This window comes from Brachyhypopomus gauderio, chromosome 10 (assembly GCF_052324685.1).
Source record: "Brachyhypopomus gauderio isolate BG-103 chromosome 10, BGAUD_0.2, whole genome shotgun sequence".
Taxonomy (NCBI): domain Eukaryota; kingdom Metazoa; phylum Chordata; class Actinopteri; order Gymnotiformes; family Hypopomidae; genus Brachyhypopomus; species Brachyhypopomus gauderio.
The window spans coordinates 13,143,402-13,155,412 of record NC_135220.1 but is presented as its reverse complement, the minus strand read 5'-3'; the positions used below and the strand labels follow the sequence as shown (position 1 = coordinate 13,155,412).

Genomic DNA, 12,011 nt, shown 5'->3' with positions numbered 1-12,011 from the left:
GTGCAGAATGTCACCTTCACGGCTCTATGCAGAACACACAGAAGAAACAACGGTGCCACTTGTTTGTTCGGTGCGCCCCTGTAATTCAAGACAGACTTGGAAAAGTAAAGGAAGAAAATGCCTTTTATTGCTCAATGCAGTAATGGAAACAGTTCCATTAGTGAGCGGAATACCTGTGCTGCTGCTTCATTGTGGAGGTTTTGTCACATTCCTGTCTTTTATTGTGTTCGGAGTGTGACCACAAGCGACAGTTTAATGTGATGTGAAATATCTCCATCTGTGGAAGTTAAAAACTGTGTGGAATCACGAAGGAAGAAAACATTGTAAAATCAATTTTCTCGATGACTTTGTACATCAGACACAAGCTCTTTCAATTGCAGCTCCTGAGACCATTGGATTCTTCTTGTAATTGCTAAGGGAGTTAAAGTTCAAGGTTAAAAACACTCCTGGACCCGCCTGGACTCTCCTGGATGTCTTGCCAAATGTACCAAAACACCTCCACATGCGTCATGTTTGGATTTAAATCCCTCAATGGCATGAAGCGCTGATTAAGGCAGGAACTGATGAACCATGATGCCTCCCAATCACCAGTGATGCATGTTAACATTTTAAGTTCAAGGTCTTATGACAGTCCGCTGCTTCATTTACCGATGTGTTAAAGGACAGAAAAGGGGCTGCAAGCCGAACGCACAGGCTGACCTTCTAAATGAGAACGACTGATGCCACGTTGGTGGTTCTGTTTACCATGTGAAATTATGGTATTACGCAGGTCTCTGTTGTGTCGTATCCACACAATGGGTGCCAGGCTGCATGCGCACGACACCTTCAACGCCTAATCATATTGATTATGATCCATTAGGTTGATCGCAGCGAGTTACTGTGGTGGCACACAGGGTCCTCGCAAGATGTCTGCAGAATATTAACTCGGCAATGTGTTGAGGTAATAGGTTACAGCAGGAGTTTAGCACCATGAGCTTGTTAACATTGCTATTTTCATTTCACTTTACAATAATTCTTTTTTTTTCCTTCGTCCTTAAATGCACACAAGGCGCCATGATAATTGCAACAGTGTTCGATGGTGATTTTGACATAGAAGGCATGTGGAGAAGAATAGGTAAGTAAAATAAAACGTTTAAATTGATCACAAACAAATTTCAGGTACAAGATTTTGAAGAAAACCAAACAAACAACTATAAGTATTCAGAGATGTTGTCCACGCATTCATTCAGATTTCATGGTGAAATGAAAATGCTCACCAGGGATTGAAATTCCCTGAAACACTGATTTCAGTTCAGCACTGAAAACGACCTTCAGAAGCACAATACGCAACCTCATCATAACAAACGCGTGTTTTTAGTTTTATTTTAGTGTTGCTGACATCGCTTGAGCTGTTAATTTTTCAGAAGCTTTTGGTTTGAAGGACTTCAGGCAAGCTGACAACATTCAAAATGTCTGAAGTGCTAAACCCTCAACTGTATACTCTGCTATGCCCAGAGTAGTCAACAGAAAAGGTTTTTGCTTTGTAATGATAATAAATGCTTTGACCCTCAATGTGCAAAAGAGCTTGGACAATGGCCCAGATAGTTTTACTGCAGGGAAAAGTGTGCAGGCGTAAGTGTGATTAGATGTAGGGCCCGGGGTATTGAAAATTTGGTTCCGTAAACAGCAACGTCTTAACACAGGGCTTGATAACATTCCTGCCCAAGTTGCTGTATAACGTTTGGAATGTTGGATGTGTAAGTTATTTCAAAACCTTTTAAGACCTTTTGTCTGTGTTGAAATGTCCCTGATTGGGGTCTTTTTCCTACTGTTGCCAGCATTGTACTGCATTAAGAGAGGCGTGAGACACCGAAACGTTGAGCACCGCTTGAATGCAACTTTTAAATGCTTTATCAATGCTCCGCCAGAAGAAATGGATTAAGAAAAACAGCTTTTCACAACTGTCATCTTGTGTGCCCGAAAGTTTATCTCCCCCCGCTGTTGTAAATCAGGCGTCTAATGGCAGGGATAAGAAGACTGAGAGAGGATGCAGTTAGCATCTGTGCCTGGCGTGAGAATAAAGAGGCACTTTTTATAGCGCCGTGTGATGAGTTAATCATACGCTCTCACTTGTCCACTCCACAGCTTCTCGTGGCTACGTCTCCCGGAGCCAAAAAAAGAAGAGGCCTTCAGCTTGAAAAGGGCACCTGGGACGCTTCTTTTGATGATAATGACAGCATCTTGCTGGCTTTTTTTCTTTTTCTTTTCTCGTGTGCCAGCTTATGTGGCTGTGGGTAAGGGGGGGAGGGAAAGGATGAACCATCTGTATGGGTTCATACTGGAAGAGAAGTTAGACGGGAGTGTGCTGGATCTCTGGCAGGAAGGAGAATCCTCTAATCCTGGACTTGCCAGCTGGACTAGTTGGACTCGACTGTGACTTTCACGCTGGAGTTGTCAGGGCAACGGCTCTGAGGAGTTGGAAGCTCGGGGAAGGAGGCGTCTGGGCCCGTTTGCTGTTCTTGCATTGTGCTCATACTGTGATTGATTGATCCTCCAATCACACTACAGCCCAACGAGGGGGCTCGGGCAGATTTAGCTGCAGATACCCCCTCGTCTGATGGATAGCGATTTTCCTGGGGCACATGTTTTCACATACAGGGCTTTCTGGAATGATGATTTGTCTATTCTTTATTCTTTGTTCTTTTTAGGATAATTTCTACTTCTCATCACATTTCTGTAAAATCATAATAAAGTTCTACTGTTTATCTCTTGCTGTGTTCCGTAACCCTGGATTAGAGTCCTGGTTAAAGGGATCCAGCTCCTCTATATATTATAGAATGGTGTTAAAGTTGTTTTTTGCTCCCATAAAGGTGTACAATTAACTCAAATTATACTCAAAGAAGAGTACAATTATTGCCTTTCTTTGCATCTTTTGACCAAATTTGAGTTGGCCTTTCATTTAAAAATGAGATAATTGTTAAATTAGTAAATGCAAAGCCATTGTATGCTGGAGATGTTGAACCCAGGACATGATTTAGTTGACACATTGTGCCATTGACATAGATGAGGGATCTTATTGCCTGGTGATGTTTCTCTCTTGCTACTAATGCAGTGAAGATTTTTTTCCATACAATAGTTATACAGTTACAGCAGATGCATAGAGAACGTATCCGTTCACATCAGTATTCTGCACCATCTCTCTCCCAATACGGCAGAATATTGTGACCCTCAGATGAGAAACTGACGTATCTCAGCATAGGGAAGGATGCCGTAAACTTCACAATGATTCAAGCAAAGGACACACAGGCATGAAATGGATTCTATATGTGTTCCACAGTTAGTGAGTAGCCATCTGCCACTTCCCGACTGAGAAGGGAAAAATTCATACTGCTCACTTCAAGTTTTGTTCAGTTTAAATCAGTAGAGCTGATGTTCATTAGTGGGAAACTTGAGTGTAAGTCTGACTGTGTGTGCGAACACGTGTGTGAGTGTGTGACTTGAGTTTTAAGATAAAATACAGTGTTGACACGAAGACGCATTTGAAGGCGGCGGTGGCTTGCTGTTTACTGGGACATGTTTGCCAACTTTGGGTAAATACTCCTTTCATGTTAACCAGGTGTTTCTCTCTTTCACATGGAAATGAGAGGATGTAAACCGAAAAAGGCTCAACATGCCATGTTTTAATACACTTCTGTATTCTCCAACCCTGCCAAGTCATTTCAAGTTACCTGTAAGATAATAAAAGGTGTCACTGGCAATATGTTCAATCACAGTTAAGTTCTCTAAAATATTCTGCTCCTGTTTGTTAATGGATTTATTTCATAGAAGGTGATGGTGAGTTTCTTGTTGTTTTAAAGAAATGTAATTTTTTTTTTTTTGGATGGAAATTATACAGTAAGCTATTCAAGTGAGGTCTGGTCTGTGGTGATTTTGAGTAAATTCATAGACTCTGACAAAGTTTTAGCCATTTCATCCCTGAGTATCATCATATTGACCGGCTGTTTCAGTCATGAGGCTCATTTAAACTCAAGCTGTCCAAACTGGCTTTTGTCTTGTAAATTGTATGGGACATTATCATGTGTTCTAATGTTCCTTACAACTGGCTTTCCCTCCAGGACCCTGCATCCATATTAGAGTTGTATTTTAGTGCTAGTACCTCTCTGCCTGAAGAGAATGTCTGCTTTGCCAGTCAATTGATGGTGGTGTTAATCAACCATATCCTGCCAGCATTGGTTAGATAGAGGGAAAAATACTCTCCATCTCTCTGTGAGGTACAATGAAGACCTTAGCTTTCCTGACCTGGAATGTTCTCCATGAGAGAACGGAAATAGTTTTTGCAGACGATGCCTTATTCAGCTTGTTAGAGGCTGTATATCTGTAGGTTTATGCATTGTCAGCATTAAGCATGTGATTATGGCTATTTTCAGAACCTTTTACTTGTTGCATACTTTGTTGTAGGTGGGATTTTGAATGGGTGTAATTGCCATTTTCATCCATTGGCATATGCGTAATCACCCATAATAATGAGTGATAACACAGCAATTACAGCTGTAGGTCTTCTAAGTTTCTACAACCTTTGCACACTTTGGATTTGGGAATTTCTATCCATTCGTTGTGTCAGAACCTCTGGAGCTTTGTCGGTTTGGTTGACATCCTCTTCTCATCTCTCCACTAATGTTTGGTGGGGTTTCCCCTCTGGGCTTTGGCTGGCATATTCAAGGATATTTAGAGCCTTTGACCTGCAGTCTGTCCAGTGTTATTTTGCTGTATACTTTGTTTGGGTCGTTATCGTATTGAAAGGTGAACTGTCTGAGTGTGTGTGTTGTTGGAAGAGGTTTTCTCCAAGAATTTTCCTGTTACTATGCTATCTGTCCCTGGCTCTCAGAAGCATCTCCTTAGCATGACTGCCAGCACCTTGTTTCTGCAGGGCTAGAATTGGCGTATAGGTGATGTGTTGTGTCTTTTCTTCTGCCTAGAGTTTAATTTTCATTTTATCAGGCCAGAGAATCTTTTTTCACGTTACCAATCCTTTACATGTGGGTTAACAAAGCCCAAGATGGCATATCTTTTACTCAACTGTGGTTTCTTTCTTACTGCTCCACCAACAGGCCTGATTTTTGGAATGCCGTTTGGCTGCTTACTCTAAGAAGGCCCAACATTGTGCTTCCTGCTCTTCTAATGCATGATGATCACTGTGTGTACATGTGGAGATAGTTTCATATCCTTGCCTTTATCTGTGCATTGCTGCAGTTTGAGCTTGGAGACCATCATCCACCTCATTTGACTTCACGGCTTGGTTTCTAACTTGAGAGTAAAGTCTCAATTGTAGGCCCTTATAAATCTAGGTTTGTGCCTTATTTCCAATCATTTCAAATGGTAACAGATTCCAACTGAGTTCTTGTCACATCTTAAGGACCAATTTCATTTTTCTAAGTTTGAATGCATTTTCAAAACACTCTAAAATCATTATGAATGATTAAGTGTAGATTAATGGGCAAATGTATAGATTGATTGGCAAAATAAAACTGGCAATTACATTCATTTGGAATCAAATCCACAACACAATAATGGGCAAGAAGTAAATGCATCTGAATACTTTCTGAATCCACTTCAGTAATGGTAGAACAGGGCAGTAAGATTTTGTATGCATTGTTGTAGGCACTGCACAGAAATTGGTTGTCATTGGTGAAGCTGGAGTGATGAGACATCAAACAACAAGTGAAGGAAGATGTGGAACTAAAGCCCATGACATTACACATCATAGCTGCTGCAAGATGTACCTGATACCTGATGTCATGCATTATGCAACATGATATGATCAGTCAGCAATTTAAATGTGTTTGAGCCTGGATAGCTCAAAGTGCACGGTGTTCATACTGATTCAGATAACCAGTACTACGTTCCGAGAGTGTCACTCTGGCTGAATATCTTTACTGAAAGCGTTTGTCGTATATTTGTAGAGTAAATGGTTTGGTAATAATGGGGAGAAGCCACAAACAATCTTATATTTCTAATTGTTATGAACAGATTGCTAAAACTACATTGGTCATGTGTTGATATGGCGTCCATCAAGAAGTCCCAAGGAATGATGCACGAGAGTCTCAAACTTAAGACCGTTCTGAAGATGCGGTTATCTGCGGCGCGGTCGGTGGAATCACAAAGAATGGCACATTTAATGGGCTTTTGCTTATTATGCAAATAAGTGTTCCAGATGATCTGTTGTCTTCTCAGGGCACCTCTCTGGATAATTCAAACTTAACAACGTACCTGTCAGTGATGTTTGACTCTGCCTTTTTTCTTGCTGTTTGCAATTTTAAATTGCTCTTTTGCAATTAAAATATTAATGTTCAGACATTTCAAAAGAAATCGGACTCAACAAAAGGTGCGATGTGACAGTAAGGCCTGATTACGGTGGTAACACCCAATCAAAAATAATCACCATTGTCTCCATGCAGCTTGCAATATTATGCAAATTTAATGCAGTGTACTGTTCACAATCCCATTGGACTCTGATTTGCATCCCCAGCCAAACTCATTAGGCTCCAGTTCAATGCTGCCTCACACTTTCCGGGCCCACAGGAGAAGGCCATGGAGCTCCCTCAGAAAAATGCAAGACAAACAATGTTTTTTTTCCCCCCTTATTTCTTTCTTTCTTTTTTTTTGACCGAGATACCGAGCCCAGACATGCACTCCGCTCAGGGGAGAGAGAGTGAGAGATGTTGAAGCAACAAGAAGCGGCGCCAGCCAAAGGCAAATGCCTGTGAGCCCGAGCTGTGTGCCGGGCAACTCGCCTTGGGTCGCTCGGGACGGCCGTGATCAAAGCCAACCTTGCTCTCTTAAGGATTTCGCCGGGGCTTCCGTCGCGGCCCACTTCTAGTCGCTGCACGACACCCGCCGAGGCCAGATTCCCATAAAGAGAAGTGACTTGGAGAGTGATACCCGCTTGAAAGAGAGTCTGAGGGAAAGGAGCAAAGATGGAGAGATTAGAGACGTGTTGCCTCCACCCTCCTCCCCCTAAAGAAAAAAGAAAAAAGGGGGTGATTCAGTTCTGCTGGGACGAGGCAGGACTGTTCTGGCCCTGCCTGCTGCCGCGTGGAGTCCAGCTTTGAAACCGGAGTCTGCATTTTCCCAAACAGCCACCAGCAGCCGGCATGGTCTCGAGCTGCGGTGGAGTCCGTCGCTACCACGTACGCTCCGAGCCTTTTAGCAGGATTGGACTGGGTTGAAGTATAACGCCGAGCTCGGACCTTCCGGCCTCTGTCCTCCGTGAGCGAGCGCTCGGCTGCGGTCCCGCGCCTCTTTATCTCCCCACTTATAGCCGTCCAGGTTCGTCCTGTCTGCGTTCCCAGAGACCAAGATGCACTGTCTGCATTCAGATGGATATCAAATAAAAGATTCAAACATCCCTATCTGTTAATGTGGCGTATAGTTTCCCCTCTGCTTTACTGGTATTCTTGGTCATAGTTTTGTTCTTCTTTGATCTAAATTCTTTCTTTCATTTTCATGTTTCAGTTCTTGACTTTGATTCGAAGTGATCACGCTGACGTTTCTGCAGTAATTGGCTACATCATAAGCCCTTTGCCACTTACGTTTTACAAAGCGCTTCATTAAAAGGCGAGGCTACTGAGAGACCTTTTGCACTGTTTACTTATGAGGCATCTGAGATTTCATCCTCTTTAGCGCATATAAAAACATGCATCCCTAGAGGGCCTGGAGCTCAGAAACAGGAAGAATTATCTGTGGAGTTCCATCCTCGGAGCATGAAGACATGAAAACCCATCACACTCCAGAGTAGCATCAGCAGTCTTGTTGTAAGATGACGACCCTCTTGCAAAACTTAATCTCAAACACTTTATCCTAATCTTCAGTGTTGGAACTGAATCCTACAGTGAAGTTGCTACCAAGGTTTCAGGGTTTGCTCTGGCTAATGGATGCTGCTACTATTTTAATATAAATAGAATAGTGGTAGTTGTTGGTATTTTATTGATGTACATTGTGTAATCTGTAAAAACCCTTTTTTTGCCTTCCTTTTGCTTAGTTCATATATCATATATTTGATATGATATATATATATGAGAGAGATATATTAAAACTGTAGTAAAGTACACAAAGCTTCCAGAGAAACAGCACATTTCGGACAGAGGTCCTTCTTCATGCAAGCAAAGTGTGTGTGAATGTGTGTGTGTGTGTTCACAAGCTGGCCCTGTGAATAGGCTTTTGGCTTTTTTAGAGATATTTTGTGTCTGTGCAGAGTATTCTGCTAGCTGTATGTTCCAACTGCACTCGTTCCTTGTCGTCTAATCCCTATGGATTCCTTGCTCTCTGTCTGGAGCTGGACCTTATGACTCTGTGATTAGGCCTCTTGTGTTCTTCTTTGTTGGTAAGGGCTTGAGATTCCATCTTATGAAAGAGATTAAAAGATGAAGCCAGTGCATTAAAGGAATCACTGATGTATCTTTGTGTCTGTTCCCTCAGCCTCGTGTGCTGCCGCTGTATTACTCCCCAGAGACCATCACTGTAGAGTTCTGTGTCTCGCTGCAGGACATCACTCTCCTGCCCGAGTGGCCACCCCTGTGTTTTCAGCACCTCCACACTAGCATAATCTGGTGAAATCTGCACAATTATACTTTTATCATAGCTGTATTAACATGGACAGCTGCCCAAGACTCTGAACTACTTGTAGATGAAGGTGAATGGATATATTGATATTAAATAAATACATCTGCACATTCAGAATGGTGAGAGCAAGAATTCAACACACACAGAGCAGGGGTTAATCAAGGTCTGTGTGTGTTTATGTAGCCATGTCTCATTTACAGTGGAATGTAGCCTGGCGTCTCTCCATCCCGACGGCCTGTGTGCTCATGAGCTCCCCCCCCCCCAGCATTCTGCGTCTTGTTTTCAAAACAGAGCTCTCGGGCTAGGCAAACTAAGCACTGTTTAGCATCTCTAGCATAACATCAGGTGCTCCTCACAACACTGGACCCTCTCACGGATTTATCTCGCCGCCTGAGATTAGATTAACATGAGCCGTTTGTAATGTGGCCCCGTCATTCCAGGGGGCCAGGCAAGAAATCGCTGCGGTTCTGAGACGCTGGCACGTCGGTTATGGCCTCTCTCGGGCGTGCAGTCTCGTAGACGGATGGAACCACTGGGCCACACTGCTCACCCACAGTCATTTCAATCTGGCTCAGCAGATCGAACTTCTGCCACACATTAAGGTCGAATATTTTCCTCGGGTAGCGGGTGTGAAACGTTTAATACCTCAAATTCTAATAACTTATTCATCAGATCACTCATCTTTCAAGTGCAGGGATAGTACGCAGGATAAATAGGAGAGGGGGAGATGATGGAAGTGTCTTCTGAGGCAGAAACCCCCCCCCCACATCTTCCTACCCCACACCAGAAGTGCCATCTCCATAGCAACTGCTGTTGTGCCTGCTTCATAAATTGTTAAATAATTCACTTGTAAATGGTGCCTAATTGCAGATTTAATAACCCGTGGTTGTGTAGTCACATTTTGTAACGAAGCGGTTACGCTGCGCAACTTCCTTATCCGCAGGCCCAGAATTCTTATGCTCTCTGACCATGTCAATATGGAGGGGAAAATAAGACTTTTCCAGAACAACTCTGAGAAGTCTGAATGAGGAGAACATCTCTGAGGAGTCTGAATGAGGAGGACATGGCTTGAGGAGTCTGAATGAGGAGGACATCTCTGAGGGGTCTGAATGAGGAGGACATCTCTGAGGGGTCTGAATGAGGAGAACATCTCTGAGGAGTCTGAATGAGGAGGACATCTCTGAGGAGTCTGAATGAGGAGGACATCTCTGAGGAGTCTGAATGAGGAGGACATCTCTGAGGAGTCTGAATGAGGAGGACATCTCTGAGGAGTCTGAATGAGGAGGACATCTCTGAGGGGTCTGAATGAGGAGGGCATGGCTTGAGGGGTCTGAATGAGGAGGACATCTCTGAGGGGTCTGAATGAGGAGGACATGGCTTGAGGAGTCTGAATGAGGAGGACATCTCTGAGGGGTCTGAATGAGGAGGACATCTCTGAGGGGTCTGAATGAGGAGAACATCTCTGAGGAGTCTGAATGAGGAGGACATCTCTGAGGAGTCTGAATGAGGAGGACATCTCTGAGGAGTCTGAATGAGGAGGACATCTCTGAGGAGTCTGAATGAGGAGGACATCTCTGAGGGGTCTGAATGAGGAGGGCATGGCTTGAGGGGTCTGAATGAGGAGGGCATGGCTTGAGGAGTCTGGTTGAGGAGAACATCTGCAAGGACTTTGAATGTGGTGTTCTTTACATCTGTGGACCTCTGGTGAGTGGAGCTTGTTCAGAAGTATACATCGTAGCGCAATGCATGCTGCACTCCAAACAGCAAGAAGTTGCATGAGGTTACCGCTGACACTTGAAGAGTAATCAACAAGTCTAGACGTAAATAAGGTTTTGTAGGGGAGATTGCTCTCAGATTGTCGTCATGGTGTAAGCAGAACGTGTTGTTCCAAAACAGCCTCTTTGCAACCCCTGGCTACCTGCTTATGGTCTTCTTTTATTCCATAGTAGACAAACACTTTCAGGAGACATTTGAATAATGCATCAAATACAACATTTGGACTATGAAGGCCTTGGCGAACAGGAAGTGACTGAGGTGTTAAGACACAGCTTGTTATATCTCCTGAACACATTTAGAGCATGATGAAAGATAAAGCAGCTAAAAAATGTTGTTTAGCAGGCATCGGAAATGAGGACCAAGGTGTGGGACAGGCATCTGTTCTTTAGTAGTTAGAGCCCATGAATCCTCCAGCGATATTGCATCATGTGTTTTTGTGAAGCAGAGATGATCGCACACACTTGTTTTCTCACTGCTGAGAATCCTCCAACCCAACATGTTAAAACAAACAACGCATTCTGGAAATCGTGTTTCTGCTGCATCTTGTGTCTTTCCTGTGTCCCAACCCCCCCCCCTCCCTCCCTCCCTCTCTCTCTGTCCCTCTTTCTCTCACTCTCACTCTCTCTCTCAGTCAGTGTGTGTGAAGATTGTGGCGAGCCAAGGTTCTAATCAGCTCCCATCACTCACTGCCTCATGGAGCTGTGCTTTGTCAAATGCCTCCTCATCAGAACCCGGCCCGCTGTAGCAGCCCCCGTCACCTTCAGCCATTTTGTAATCCATCATCGGCTGTCATGTTGCAGAACTGCCTCCCTGGTCTCGTCCTTGGGAGTCTAAGGGAACTACGGGGAGAGGAGAAGAGCAGCATCACGGCGGGTCGCTTTAATCAGACTCCAGAGCCCGTTATAGGGGTTAAATTCCTCTAACTTGGCCCTTTAAGATGGCCCGAAGCCCCGTTTTCCCTCCCTGAGCTGGGTTTAAATTGGCTCGGGCGGAGTGAAGTGGATGAGGTTTGACAGCAGCAAAGCCCACTGAGTCAGGGCCCTGTCACACACTACGCCTGCGTCTCTGTCTTGGAACTTTGTGACTGTGTAGCTTTGCTCATACCTGGCACACAGTAACAGGGGGACAGAGTTGGCTGGAGAAAACCATGTTGATTTGGCTCAGTCCACACTGGCTCCTTTTTAGGTTTTGCATTGACTGCAATGTTTTATTTCAGACACCTGAAGCTCTGTGAGATCTTATCTCTGACATGTATTACAGTCCTCCTCAAGATTCTCATTCTGTCTGAGTCACATGGCCCAGTCTTAATCCTGGGATAACTCACAGCTGGGGTGGAGATCTATTTCTTATATCGTTCCAAAATTGGGAAATAGTGTTTCAGAGAATACTAGAAAAACATGCTATAATGCTAATGCTATATAGGTATGTTTAAATCATAATAAAAAATCATAATTTAAGACTTTCTTGCTTAGGCAGATCTATATGTAGTTTATTTGGCCTTTCATTTTAGTTTTATGGTTTGTACTATGTAATAAGTTTTATGTAAAATAATAAAACATTTTTATTATCATATGAACTTTATAGTTAAATTATTATTATTATTTGTGTTTACTGTTAAATATGCTAAATGTACTTTA

The 12,011-nt window shown here is 43.4% G+C and overlaps 1 protein-coding gene across 1 annotated transcript in view; it reads left to right on the top strand.

Moving 5' to 3' along the window:
* Positions 1-12,011, top strand: part of galt (galactose-1-phosphate uridylyltransferase) — a 54,311-nt gene that overhangs the window by 21,845 nt on the left and 20,455 nt on the right.